Source organism: Leptodactylus fuscus, chromosome 1 (genome assembly GCF_031893055.1).
Source record: "Leptodactylus fuscus isolate aLepFus1 chromosome 1, aLepFus1.hap2, whole genome shotgun sequence".
Lineage (NCBI taxonomy): Eukaryota > Metazoa > Chordata > Amphibia > Anura > Leptodactylidae > Leptodactylus > Leptodactylus fuscus.
The window spans coordinates 130,417,539-130,431,074 of NC_134265.1; the positions used below are offsets into that span (position 1 = coordinate 130,417,539).

The window sequence follows — 13,536 nt, forward strand, 5'->3', positions numbered from 1 at the left end:
GCTGGCGATGCACTCCAGAGGACGAGCCAGGACACCACTTCATCTGCCTCCGCCACTTTGTTGACTTCTCCCTCATCCTCCCCTGGTCCTGTCTTATCTCCTTCTCCTGCACCATCAAAGGCACCATCAGGCGTTTCTTTACAACAACCCACCATCTCTCAGACATTGGAGCGGCGGCAGAAATACACTGCTAACCACCCACACGCGCAAGCCTTGAACGCCAACATCGCTAAACTGCTGGCCCAGGAGATGTTGGCGTTCCGGCTTGTTGAAACTCCCGCCTTCCTGGACCTGATGGCAACTGCGGCACCTCGCTATGCCGTCCCTAGCCGTCACTACTTCTCCCGGTGTGCCGTCCCCGCCTTGCACCAGCACGTGTCACTCAACATCAGGCGGGCCCTTAGTTCCGCGCTTTGCACAAAGGTCCACTTGACCACCGACGCGTGGACAAGTGCATGCGGACAGGGACGCTACATTTCACTGACGGCACACTGGGTGAATGTAGTTGAGGCTGGGACTGCTTCCCAAACTGGCCCGGTGTACCTCGTCTCCCCGCCTAACATTCCTGGCAGGGACACGAGAAGAACACCCCCCTCCTCCTCCTCCTCTACCGCCTCCTCCTCCGCCACCGCCTCCTCCTCCGCCACCGCCTCCTCCTCCGCTGTTAGATTGACCCCAGCTACGAGTTGGAAACGTTGCAGCACTGGCGTTGGTAGACGTCAGCAGGCTGTGCTGAAGCTGATCAGCTTGGGGGACAGACAGCACACTGCCTCCGAGGTGAGGGATGCCCTCCTCGATGAGACGGCAATATGGTTTGAGCCGCTGCACCTGGGCCCAGGCATGGTCGTTTGTGATAACGGCCGGAACCTGGTAGCAGCTCTGGAGCTTGCCGGACTCCAACATGTTCCATGCCTGGCCCACGTCTTCAACCTAGTGGTGCAACGTTTCCTAAAGAGCTACCCCAATGTTCCAGAGCTACTGGTGAAAGTGCGGCGCATGTGCGCCCACTTTCGCAAGTCGACAGTAGCCGCTGCTAGCTTAAAATCTCTCCAGCAACGCCTGCATGTGCCACAACACCGGCTTTTGTGCGACGTCCCCACACGCTGGAACTCAACGTTTCAGATGTTGAATAGAGTGGTTGAGCAGCAGAGACCTTTGATGGAATACCAGCTACAAAACCCTAGGGTGCCATAAAGTCAGCTGCCTCAGTTTCACATCCATGAGTGGCCATGGATGAGAGACCTTTGTGACATCCTACGGGTCTTTGAGGAGTCCACAAGGAGGGTGAGCTCTGAGGATGCGATGGTGAGCCTTACAATCCCGCTCTTGTGTGTTCTGAGAGAATCCCTGATTGACATCAGGGATAACTCAGATCACACAGAGGAGTTAGGGATAGCATCCGATCCGTCACAGCTGGAGAGTAGGTCCACACATCTGTCCGCTTCACTGCGTTTAATGGAGGAGGAGGAGGAGGAGGAGGAGGAGGAGGAAGAAGAGTTGTCCGATGATGTGATGGTGATACAGGAGGCTTCCGGGCAACTTCGAATCGTCCCATTGTTGCAGCGCGGATGGGTAGACATGGAGGATGAGGAGGAAATGGAGATTGAACTTTCCGGTGGGGCCAGAGGAGTCATGCCAACTAACACTGTGGCAGACATGGCTGAGTTCATGTTGGGGTGCTTTACAACCGACAAGCGTATTGTCAAAATCATGGAGGACAACCAGTACTGGATCTTTGCTATCCTTGACCCCCGGTATAAAAACAACATCTCGTCTTTTATTCCGGTAGAGGGGAGGGCCAATCGCATCAATGCTTGCCACAGGCAATTGGTGCAGAATATGATGGAGATGTTTCCAGCATGTGACGTTGGCGGCAGGGAGGGCAGTTCCTCCAGTAGGCAACCAAGTTCTCACCGGTCCACACAAACGAGGGGCACACTGTCTAAGGTCTGGGACACCTTGATGGCACCCCCTCGCCAAAGTGCCGCCACGGAGGGTCCTAGTGTCACCAGGCGTGAGAAGTATAGGCGCATGTTGCGGGAATACCTTTCCGACCACAGCCCTGTCCTCTCCGACCCCTCTGCGCCCTACACGTATTGGGTGTCGAAGTTGGACCTGTGGCTTGAACTTGCCCTATATGCCTTGGAGGTGCTGTCCTGTCCTGCCGCCAGCGTCCTATCTGAGAGGGTGTTCAGTGCAGCCGGTGGCATCATCACTGACAAGCGCACCCGTCTGTCAGCTGAGAGTGCCGACCGGCTCACTTTGATAAAAATGAACCACCACTGGGTAGAGCCGTCATTTTTGTGCCCACCTGTGTAAAGCACCCCAACATGAAACTCCATGTCTGTACTCAACCTCTCCAATTCCTCCGCATCCTCATACTCATCCACCATAAGCGTTGCACAATTCTGCTAATACTAGGCTCCCTCCACCCTGATTTCCCCCAACTCTGCTGGTTAGAGGCTCCCTCCACCCTGATTTCCCCCAACTCTGCTGGTTAGAGGCTCCCTCCACCCTGATTTCCACCAACTCTGCTGGTTAGAGGCTCCCTCCACCATGAATTTGCCCAAACTGGGCTGTTTAGAGGCTCCCTCCACCATGAATTGGTCCAAACTGGGGTTTTTAGAGGCTCCCTCCACCATGAATTGGTCCAAACTGGGCTGTTTAGCGGCTCCCTCCACCATTAATTGGTCCAAACTTGGCTGTTTAGAGGCTCCCTCCACCATTAATTGGTCCAAACTGGGCTGGTTAGAGGCTCCCTCCACCATGAATTGGTCCAAACTGGGCTGTTTAGCGGCTCCCTCCACCATGAATTGGTCCAAACTGGGTTTTTTAGAGGCTCCCTCCACCATGAATTGGTCCAAACTGGGGTTTTTAGAGGCTCCCTCCACCATGAATTGGTCCAAACTGGGCTGTTTAGCGGCTCCCTCCACAATTAATTGGTCCAAACTTGGCTGTTTAGAGGCTCCCTCCACCATTAATTGGTCCAAACTGGGCTGGTTAGCGGCTCCCTCCACCATTAATTGGTCCAAACTGGGCTGGTTAGAGGCTCCCTCCACCATGAATTTGCCCAAACTGGGCTGTTTAGAGGCTCCCTCCACCATGAATTTGCCCAAACTGGGCTGGTTAGAGGCTCCCTCCACCATGAATTGGTCCAAACTGGGGTTTTTAGAGGCTCCCTCCACCATGAATTGGTCCAAACTGGGCTGGTTAGAGGCTCCCTCCACCATGAATTTGCCCAAACTGGGCTGTTTAGAGGCTCCCTCCACCATGAATTGGTCCAAACTGGGTTTTTTAGAGGCTCCCTCCACCATGAATTGGTCCAAACTGGGCTGTTTAGAGGCTCCCTCCACCATAAATTTGCCCAAACTGGGCTGGTTAGAGGCTCCCTCCACCATGAATTGGTCCAAACTGGGGTTTTTAGAGGCTCCCTCCACCATGAATTGGTCCAAACTTGGCTGTTTAGAGGCTCCCTCCACCATTAATTGGTCCAAACTGGGCTGGTTAGAGGCTCCCTCCACCATGAATCGGTCCAAACTGGGTTTTTTAGAGGCTCCCTCCACCATGAATTGGTCCAAACTGGGGTTTTTAGAGGCTCCCTCCACCATGAATTGGTCCAAACTGGGCTGTTTAGCGGCTCCCTCCACCATTAATTGGTCCAAACTGGGCTGGTTAGAGGCTCCCTCCACCATGAATGTGCCCAAACTGGGCTGTTTAGAGGCTCCCTCCACCATGAATTTGCCCAAACTGGGCTGGTTAGAGGCTCCCTCCACCATGAATTTGCCCAAACTGGGGTTTTTAGAGGCTCCCTCCACCATGAATTGGTCCAAACTTGGCTGTTTAGAGGCTCCCTCCACCATTAATTGGTCCAAACTGGGCTGGTTAGAGGCTCCCTCCACCATGAATTGGTCCAAACTGGGCTGTTTAGAGGCTCCCTCCACCATGAATTGGTCCAAACTGGGCTGGTTAGAGGCTCCCTCCACCATGAATTTCCCAAAACTTGGCTGTTTAGAGGCTCCCTCCACCATGAATTGGTCCAAACTGGGCTGGTTAGAGGCTCCCTCCACCATTAATTGGTCCAAACTGGGCTGGTTAGAGGCTCCCTCCACCATGAATTTGCCCAAACTGGGCTGTTTAGAGGCTCCCTCCACCATGAATTTGCCCAAACTGGGCTGGTTAGAGGCTCCCTCCACCATGAATTGGTCCAAACTGGGTTTTTTAGAGGCTCCCTCCACCATGAATTTGCCCAAACTGGGCTGGTTAGAGGCTCCCTCCACCATGAATTGGTCCAAACTGGGTTTTTTAGAGGCTCCCTCCACCATGAATTTGCCCAAACTGGGCTGGTTAGAGGCTCCCTCCACCATGAATTGGTCCAAACTGGGTTTTTTAGAGGCTCCCTCCACCATGAATTTGCCCACACTGGGCTGGTTAGAGGCTCCCTCCACCATGAATTGGTCCAAACTGGGGTTTTTAGAGGCTCCCTCCACCATGAATTTGCCCAAACTGGGGTGTTTAGAGGCTCCCTCCACCATGAATTTGCCCAAACTCTGCTGGTTAGAGGCTCAATCCACCCTGATTTTCAAAACAAATGTTGGTGCCAACCTCAACTTACTACAAGGGCCAAATTCACTGCTGGTGACAAGCTCTCCTCACTGCAAGTGCCAAATACACATGTTTCAAGGTGTTTTCCTACTGTCAGAGAGGTGGTATTGAGTGTGTAAAGTGTGTAGTTGTTAGGCTGTGATGTTGGGGTAATAGAGGGTCTTTGGTGTGTTAGATGCCCCCAGACATGCTTCCCCTGTTGTCCCAGTGTCATTCCAGAGGTGTTGGCATCATTTCCTGGGGTGTCATAGTGGACTTGGTGACCCTCCAGACACGGATTTGGGTTTCCCCCTTAACGAGTATCTGTTCCCCATAGACTATAATGGGGTTCGAAACCCGTTCGAACACACGAACATTGAGCGGCTGTTCGAATCGAATTTCGAACCTCGAACATTTTAGTGTTCGCTCATCTCTATCATTAATCTTTCTAAACGCACTTTGAGTAAAATTGAAGAAAAAGTTTTGGGATGTGTTTTGAAGCGCTTGCGTGTACGGGTCTAAATGAGCGGCATGCTTACGCCGTGTGAAAGGGCCCTAAGAGTGTATTCTCTTCTTTTGCAGGGATTTAGACATTAATGGCTGTGTATTGAGAGATTTTGATGGCACAACAAATTTACATTTTTTTTATACAAGCTGTACACAGATATATATATATAATATATAATGAAATAATTATAAAAATGTGATGCTAACGATTTATACAGCATCTTCTATAAAGGGTTTGTAAAGGTAGAGATCAGTTAGCCAGTTGTTAGTGACTAGAGATGAACGAGTAGTATTCGTTCGAATAACTTGCTGCCATAGGAATGCGTGTAAGCTGCCGAACACCAAGGGGTTAAGCGCATCGGCCTATTTTCTACTTTTCAGACCTAGATAGTACATAAATGAATCTCTAACTTTGAATATCACCTATACTCCAACAGGTGGCACAATATTTAATGGTTACAATAAAAGGCTTCAGTCTCTTATAATCTTACAAATGTAGCCCATGTTGTTTATGGTTGAAGGCATTTTACTCAAACCACCTAATTGAAAACCTGATTACACTATATATTGGACCTGTTTTCTGCTACTTTTAACACACCTTTAATATGTGGCTACTTTTAACTTTTCTCCATGACCACTTTTTCTCAATCTGCCCCATGGACATCCCAACAAATTCACCCCAAGGTCAGTCCTTGCAATGGTCAGAGAAATTGCAAAAAAAAAAAAAAAAAACAAAAAAAAAACCAAGAACCATATCTAAGATTCTACGAACCTCAGCATGCTAAATCTTCATGTTTATAACAATACATTAGATAAATGTTACACCTGAACGGTGTGTTTGCTAGTATGCTGCCTTTCTTAGCAGACTTAGGGTGCATTCACACTGAGTAAACGCTAGCTTATTTTGTAGAGTAAAATTACACTTGTAAATTTTGCTATTCCATTGACTTCAATGACATTTTACAGGCGTATTTTTACAGGCGTATTTTTTACAGGCGTATTTTTTACAGGCGTATTTTTACAGTTGTAAAAAAATATCATTGAAGTCAATGGGATAGCAAAATTTACAAGTGTAATTTTACTCTACAAAATAAGCTAGCGTTTACTCAGTGTGAATGCACCCTTAGCTTACTTGCTACCTCTGGGTTCTGTTCTTGCTTCTATCTCTTTAAGTATTTATGTTTGCACCTGCTAAACTTCCTCCTACCTATCCCTGTGTGTCTGTATCTTTATAACCCTACTTTCACACAACAGTCATAATCATTTTTTAATGGTAGTGCCTGGTGAACTCCCTGGGTGTAGACCGGGTAGTCTGCTAGGATAATGCCTTTAGAGCTGGCAGCACAATTGGTCCACAATCTGCTGTCTTCTGCCCAAGTGAATAAAGACTTAATAAGCATGGCTTGTTTGGAAGGAATGCCAGGAGAAAGTCTCTTGTTTTCTAAAAAAAACCATGGCAGCACAGCTTAAATTTGTAAAGTTGCATCTGAACAAACCATAAGACTTCTGTAACAATGGGAAAGATTTATTAAGACCGGAGTTTCATTCATAGTATCATAGTAGATGAAATTGGATGAAAACACAAGTCCGTTAAGTTGTACTACCTATAACCTTACAGTGTTGATTCAGAGGAAGTAAAAAAAAAATCATTGCTCTACCCGAGGCCTAGAAGATTGAAACACAGATCTGGAAGAAGATGCGCAGAGAGGCCGTTCCAGAAGAAGATGAAGGCGGCGCTGGAGAGTTCTCTCGCAGCATTGGGGCCACCCCCAGTGCTGTTTGAGCACTTGGGTCCGCCCCCAGTGCTCGAGAGAACTCATTTGCATACCGAAGAAAACCAGGATTTCAACCGAACGGCGGCGCGGAGAAGACATCTAAAGGTAGGAGAAGAATAGCCTTTCTTATGGCTATTCCTATGTGTTATCGAGAAAAAAAAAAGTATTTTAATGGTAGAATCCCTACAAAGTAAAGAAGATCTGACTATGACGCTGGTGACATTTTCTCTTTTCTAGACATAAAGGATATCTCCTTGTCATTGTCACAGGCCTAGGAAAAATATCATAAGAAAGTTCTTTGTGCTGTCCCTTCATGTATTTGTAGATTGATATTAGGTCTTCCCTTTTTCCTAAATTGAATAACCTCAAGTTTGCTAATCTTAATAAAGACCCTGACTAGCATAGTACACAATTGATGTTTGAACAAGTCATGTGCTGGAGTGGAGAACTATGGCAGTTTAAAGATCTATGCAGAGCTTTGTGTGTTGTATGTGCTGCAGAGTTGTGTGTGTATATATTGTGCATGCTACAGATATGTGAATGTACTGTATATATATAAAGTTACTAGCAGGAGGACCCGGCTTCGCACGGATATATTACATTTTATTTTTGTGTAGTGGCCCCATAAGAATTGTCCAATTTTGCACTGGTGTATTTTGTATGTTGTTTGTGTGTATGTCCATAAGAGTCATGTGATTATGTTTATCTCATTTTGGATATCAGTGAAAAACCTGTGATCAGTTGTTATGGATACCTGGAGTAAAGCTGTATCTAATCCTTCTCCGTGTAGTACTGTGTTTAGATGCAAGTATCTAATCCTTGTTGGTGTGGTAATGTGTGCAGATGCACATATCTAATCCTCCGGCATGTGGTACTGTGTGCAGATGCGTGTATCTCATCCTCCCCCATGTGGTATTGTATGAAGAGGCGCATATCTAATCCTCCGGCAAGTAAAACTGTATGCAGACATGCGTATCTAATCTTACGGCATGTGGTACTGTGTGCAGACGTGCATATCTAATCCTTTGGTGTGTGGTACTGTGTGCTGAGATACGTATGTAATTCTCTGGCGTGTGGTATTGTGTGCAGAGGCGTGTATCTAATCCTGCCCCATGTGGTGCTGTGTGCAGACGCAAGAATCTAATCCTCTCCTATGTGGTATTGTGTGCAGGTGCGCATATCTAATCCTCCCCCGTGTGGTACTGTGTACTGAGACGCGTATCTAATTCTCTGGCGTGTGGTACTATGTGCAGAGGTATGTATCTAATCCTCCAAAGTGTGGTACTGTGTGCAGACACACGTATCTAATCCTCCCGTGTGGTATTGTGTGAAGAGGCGCGTATCTAATCCTATGGCATGTGGAACTGTGTGTAGACGCACGTATCTAATCCTACGGCATGTGGTACTGTGTGCAGACGTGTGTATCTAATCCTATGGCGTGTACAACTGTGTGCAGACGCACATATTTAATCCTCTGGAGTGTGGAACTGTGTGTAGACGCGCGTATCCAATCCTTTGGCATGTGGTACTGTGTGCAGATGCGTGTCAGATCCTTCAGCATGAGGAACCGTGTGCAGACACACGTATCTAATCCTTCAGTGTGTGGAACTGTGTGCAGAAGCGCGTATTTAATCCTCTGGTGTGTGGGACTGTGTGCAGATGCGTGTATCTAATTCTCTGGCATGTGATACTGTGTGCTGATCTGTTTATCTAATCCTCTGATGCATGTATCTCAGTTTGGATATCAGTGCTGTATTGTGCATGTGGAGTGACTGTGTGTATTGCAGTTGGAATATGAGTGCAAGACCTGCAGGTTTCTATTGGCTAAGGGGGGGGGGGGCATTGTGTTTGGAATGCTGTATCTCATCAATGGTATGTCCGAGCGAGTTGGAGTCTCATCTTAAACCTTCCCAGATACCTGAAGTATCTCTGTACCAAGTTTGGTGAAGATCGGTACAGTCGTTTGGTTTGCAATAGAGAACAGACAGACTGACAGACAGAAATTCATTTTTATAAAATAGAGAGGTGAAGTGAGTAAAAATACTCAAAATCATAAACCCCAAATCCCCTACAGTATGTGTTCCCACATATTATAATGCCCCATTTTAGTCCCCACACAGTAAAATGTCTGAATGGGACTGCCTCATATTAAAAATGTAATACTCACCTTAACCTGTTCCTGTTCATGGTTCTACTCACGTCTTTGCACTCAACAGCTTGGAGCAGCAGGTACAATGTACTGACGTCAAGCCATTGCCAGCAGTGCCAGAAGGGCCCTGCCAGTTAAATCTTAATGTTAAGCCTGGGCCTTAAAAGGAACGTAGACCCAAATTTACAATGCATTGTTTGCTAGTTTTCTATATATTGGACTATCTAAAGGTGTGATGGTGCTCAGCATAATATCCCCTACAATATACTGTAGCTGGTTGAATATTGAGTTTCCTGGTGTCTGACCCCCTTCAAAATGACCTGATATATCTCCTGACCTTTGTATTGTAGTAGTTAAATTCTACTGCCCATACATCAAGTCAGGAACTTCTTATCTCATAAGACTGGGTTCACATCTGTGTCAGAGTCACAGTGACCAGCAAAAAAGTGCTGCACGTCCGACTTTTTCACCCTGTAGTGTTTAGTCTAAAACAACAGAGATCTAACGGTTCCCATTAACTCCATTGGTACCCCCTGTTTTAGCGGTTTTTGTGCCAGTTGTTTTGGTCCTCACCCGGACACAGATGTGAACATAACGTCACTCTGCATTCTGCTGATCCTCTATTATTCCTCTTAGAAAGGTATATAAAATAAATTGACAAGTGGGTGTCACCAGTTAGTATGTATCCCTGCACACCCAGCAGAAGAATGATTCATATTGCAGAGATGACAGACCCACTTGTAAGTGCCCTATCAATCTTATGCCTTTCACACAATGCTTCTGTTTTATCAGCTTAGAAACTGGAAACAAGCTCTGGCATGAAATTATACCAGCGTTCACACACTTTGTCATTTCTGGGTAGGCATGAGCAAATCCTGATTCACGATTTGCTGATATACAAGTTACCTAGCAATAAATACACTGTCACACATGGTCTCACTTTACACAGTGCTTTCAATTGCAGTAATGTCCAGCACATTTTACGTTTCGCATGGAGAGGACCTTTCACGTCCTTTGGCATCTGCAGTATTATATACTGTTAGAAAGCTGACTGTCAGAGAGGGCATTCCATACCGGCCAGCGGTGACGCTGAACATTAAGGCCCGCCCTTCTGACAGCAAGGGGATATCAATGTCGAAACTAATAGCACTGATATCTCTGGCACCCAGGCGTGTACCATCAAAGCTGACTTCATGACCATGGACCGTAAATCACATGATCATGGTCAGAGTTTTATCCACTAGAAGTAACAGAATGATTTACAACAAGCAGAGATCTAGAAAACTATGAGGAAAGTACTACAGAAAGTATATTGGAAAATTGTACAACTTTTAATTATATAAACAATAACATTTGTTTCTCATTATTGGTCTGAAAGTGGCCAACCCCTTTAAGCTTCCTGTTCTATCATTCAGACATCAGCTAGTGTTGCCTGCTGAAGACCTGCTCCGTCAATCTGCAGAGTAGAAGCAGGAAGACCTCACATCTTCGGAGGACCGAGGATGGTAAGTGGTGTTTTTTATGTCTATAGCACAACTATAGTGTTGGCCACTGGGAGTCAATATTAGTTGTCAGGAGGTCATTGGGGGACATTATTACTTTCCTGGGGGCTACTAGAGGGCATTATTAGTTGTCAGGGGGCATTGGGGGACATTATTACTTGCCTGGGGGTTACTCAGGGATATCATTAGTTTCAGGGGTCCACTTTGGATATTATTAGTTGTCAGGAAACCACTAGGGGACATTCCTATTTGTCTGGGGGTTACTGAGAGACAATTACTTGTTTGAGGACCACTAGGGGAAGGTATTACTTGCCTGGGGGCCACTGGGGAAGTTATTACTTACCTGGGGTTAACAGGGGGATGTTATTAATTATCTTGGAACATTGTTAGTAGTTTGGGGGCACAGCAGGACATTACTTGTCTGGAGGCCACTGGAGGACATTATTACTTGTCAGGGGGAAGTTATTACTTGCCTCGGATCTACTGGGAGACATTATTAGTTGACAGGGGACAACTGCAAGATGTTATTAGTTGTCTGGGAGCTACTTGGAGGCATTACTTGTTTGGGGACCACTGGGGAACATTATTATGTGCCTGGGAGTTACAGGGGGACATTATTACTTGTCAGGGGAAAGTTATAACTTGCCTTGGAGACATTATTAGTTGTCAGGGGGACACTGGGGGACATTATTAGTTGTCTGGGGGCTACTCGGAGGCATTACTTGTCTGGGGGCCACTGGGGAAAGTTATTACTTACCTGTGAGTCACAAGGGGGATATTATCAATTATCTGGGGCTACTGGGGGGACATTATTAGTTGTCTGGGAGCCACAACAGGACATTTACTAGTCTGGGGGCCACTAGGGGACATTATTACTTGTCAGGGGGAAATTATTATTTGGCTGGAACCACTAGGGAACATTATTCGTTGACAAAGGGCCACTGGGGGGCATTATTATTTATCAGGGGCCAATGTGGGGCATTATTAGTTATATGGAAGATACTGGTGTTTATTACCTATATTAATTAATAAGTGCTAGTTAACTAGTTACAGTCCTTGCAGTTTTGCAGTCAAGATTAAAAGTGGATTAAAAAAAGAGAACCGCTCCGTTTGTCTTTTATACTTTCTATCCCTTTATGATCATGGCTGTTTTGGGTTTTAAAAACTGCATCAAAAAATCGAGTGTGACATCATCCTGGGTATACATGTTCAGGCTTTTACATGCAGTTTTTGAAGACAAATCCAGTGATGGATCATAAAGGGAGAGAAAGTACACAAACCAGGTACAATGTTTTCAATCTACCCCTGTTTTGGCTTTAAAACTGCATACCTGAACATGTAAATGCAGCTTTAGGATATATTGGCAAAATAAGTGTGAAGTGAATAAACAGCTTGGTGTTCTCTATGAGATGACACTTCAATGGACTGGGATTTAGCACACATTTTTAAGACTATATTAAAGCGTTGGTTTATACCACATAAGGCTTTGTTTGCATTGTAGAATTTTCCTTTGCATGCTAACAAGGGTGCAGGTTACAAAGGAGTTAGATTTTTGAAAGAATCACACACTTTAAAAAGGTCTTTTTTACATTACAAGTGTCTCCCCTATACACAACACAGTGCATCAATTGTTATCTCATTTCATACATCATTTGCACATTTTATTTTTTAGTTCAAGCCCCTTTAGTACCTATTGCAGAAGAGTAAGAGACAGACTTGAGGTCTAGAATAGTTGCGATACTATATGTAAAAATTGTGAAAGATGGGGAACTTAAAAAGCGTAATACCTACTCAACAACACATTACAAAACATGGAACTTAATGAAATAGCTGTCAGTAATCCACACATAGGAACTGAAAGTACTGTACAATATTCCATAAATACTCACTTTTACTGTAATATGTCCACTGTGTCGTAGTGTCAGTAGGTATCCTTGTAGACAACAAACAAGCGCTCTTTCCCCATATTGCAATCTGACTATAACACATTGCTTTCTACTCCACCCTGTTTTACCGTAATGCACAAGGCTCTAATGACTAATGCTGGTGTACCAAAAATGTCCCAGTATCTCTGCAACCAAAATATGTGTCAAGAGTGTGCAGTAAGCGGCTAATGTGCTACATATCGACCTGGTGAATTTTATTCAAACATTACTCTGTATATGACTCAATCCTGTAATGCCTATTTACAGTACATGGAGAATAACTTCATTTTTTTCGCAACTGTTTACATTTGTAGACAAGCTTCTACAGCGCTCAGCTCATGTACATTCTGAATTAGACCCGCAGCACCCTCTACTGACCATTGAATTACATACACGAAGCACAGTATAATGTTCATACAATAACTGTACGGTGCAGAAGATGATTTTTACAAACAGAAGGTTCGTGCTCTGTTCACTTACATCATATATTCAATAACAGGGAGGCTAAGGCTGGGTTTTTTTGCGAGCAAGTTTTTAAAGCTAGGATTGGATTGGAAAAAAAACATAAGATCACCATCTGTCCTATACAATGTCTCAACCTTTATAATGTACAACTAGATTTGGCTTCAGAAATGGCAAACAAAAACCTGAATTAGGAGACACGTCTTGAGGTTGAAGACAGCTGCCTTGAGTATGGAGGCTGAAAAGGAAATAAACTTGCTTTTTCACAGAGCAGTAGTTTGGCTTCATATAGTCAACTTAAGCCAACCTTATCTTCTGTCTCTGAATCAGCCATGACAGAGAAGAGAGCTTGATAAGCTATTGTACAAACAAGTCAAGCCACTAGCCCCTCCTTGAGGTAAATCAGCGTAAGACAACTGGGACGTCACTGACGGCGAGCAATTTCACTTTGAGATGACATTGGAGCAGCACGACTGGACACCAAAGTACTGGGGACTTTGGGTATGATTTTTTTTTCCACCTCCCTTGGCCTATTTTAAAAATATTTTTTTTTTTTTGCCCAAACAACATTTATACATATGAAGAGATATGAAACTGGAAGAGGGAAATTAAGGCTATTTTTACAATTTGCGGAA

General features: G+C 45.2%; 1 protein-coding gene across 1 annotated transcript in view; it reads right to left on the bottom strand.

The window, feature by feature from the left end:
- Nucleotides 1-12,510, bottom strand: part of LOC142194161 (leukotriene B4 receptor 1-like) — a 52,213-nt gene extending 39,703 nt beyond the window's left edge. Inside the window, exon 1 of the mRNA XM_075263181.1 lies at nt 12,404-12,510. The gene's annotated coding sequence lies outside the window, so the exon portion shown is untranslated. The remainder of the gene's footprint in view (nt 1-12,403) is intronic.
- Between the last annotated feature and the right edge of the window lie 1,026 nt (nt 12,511-13,536).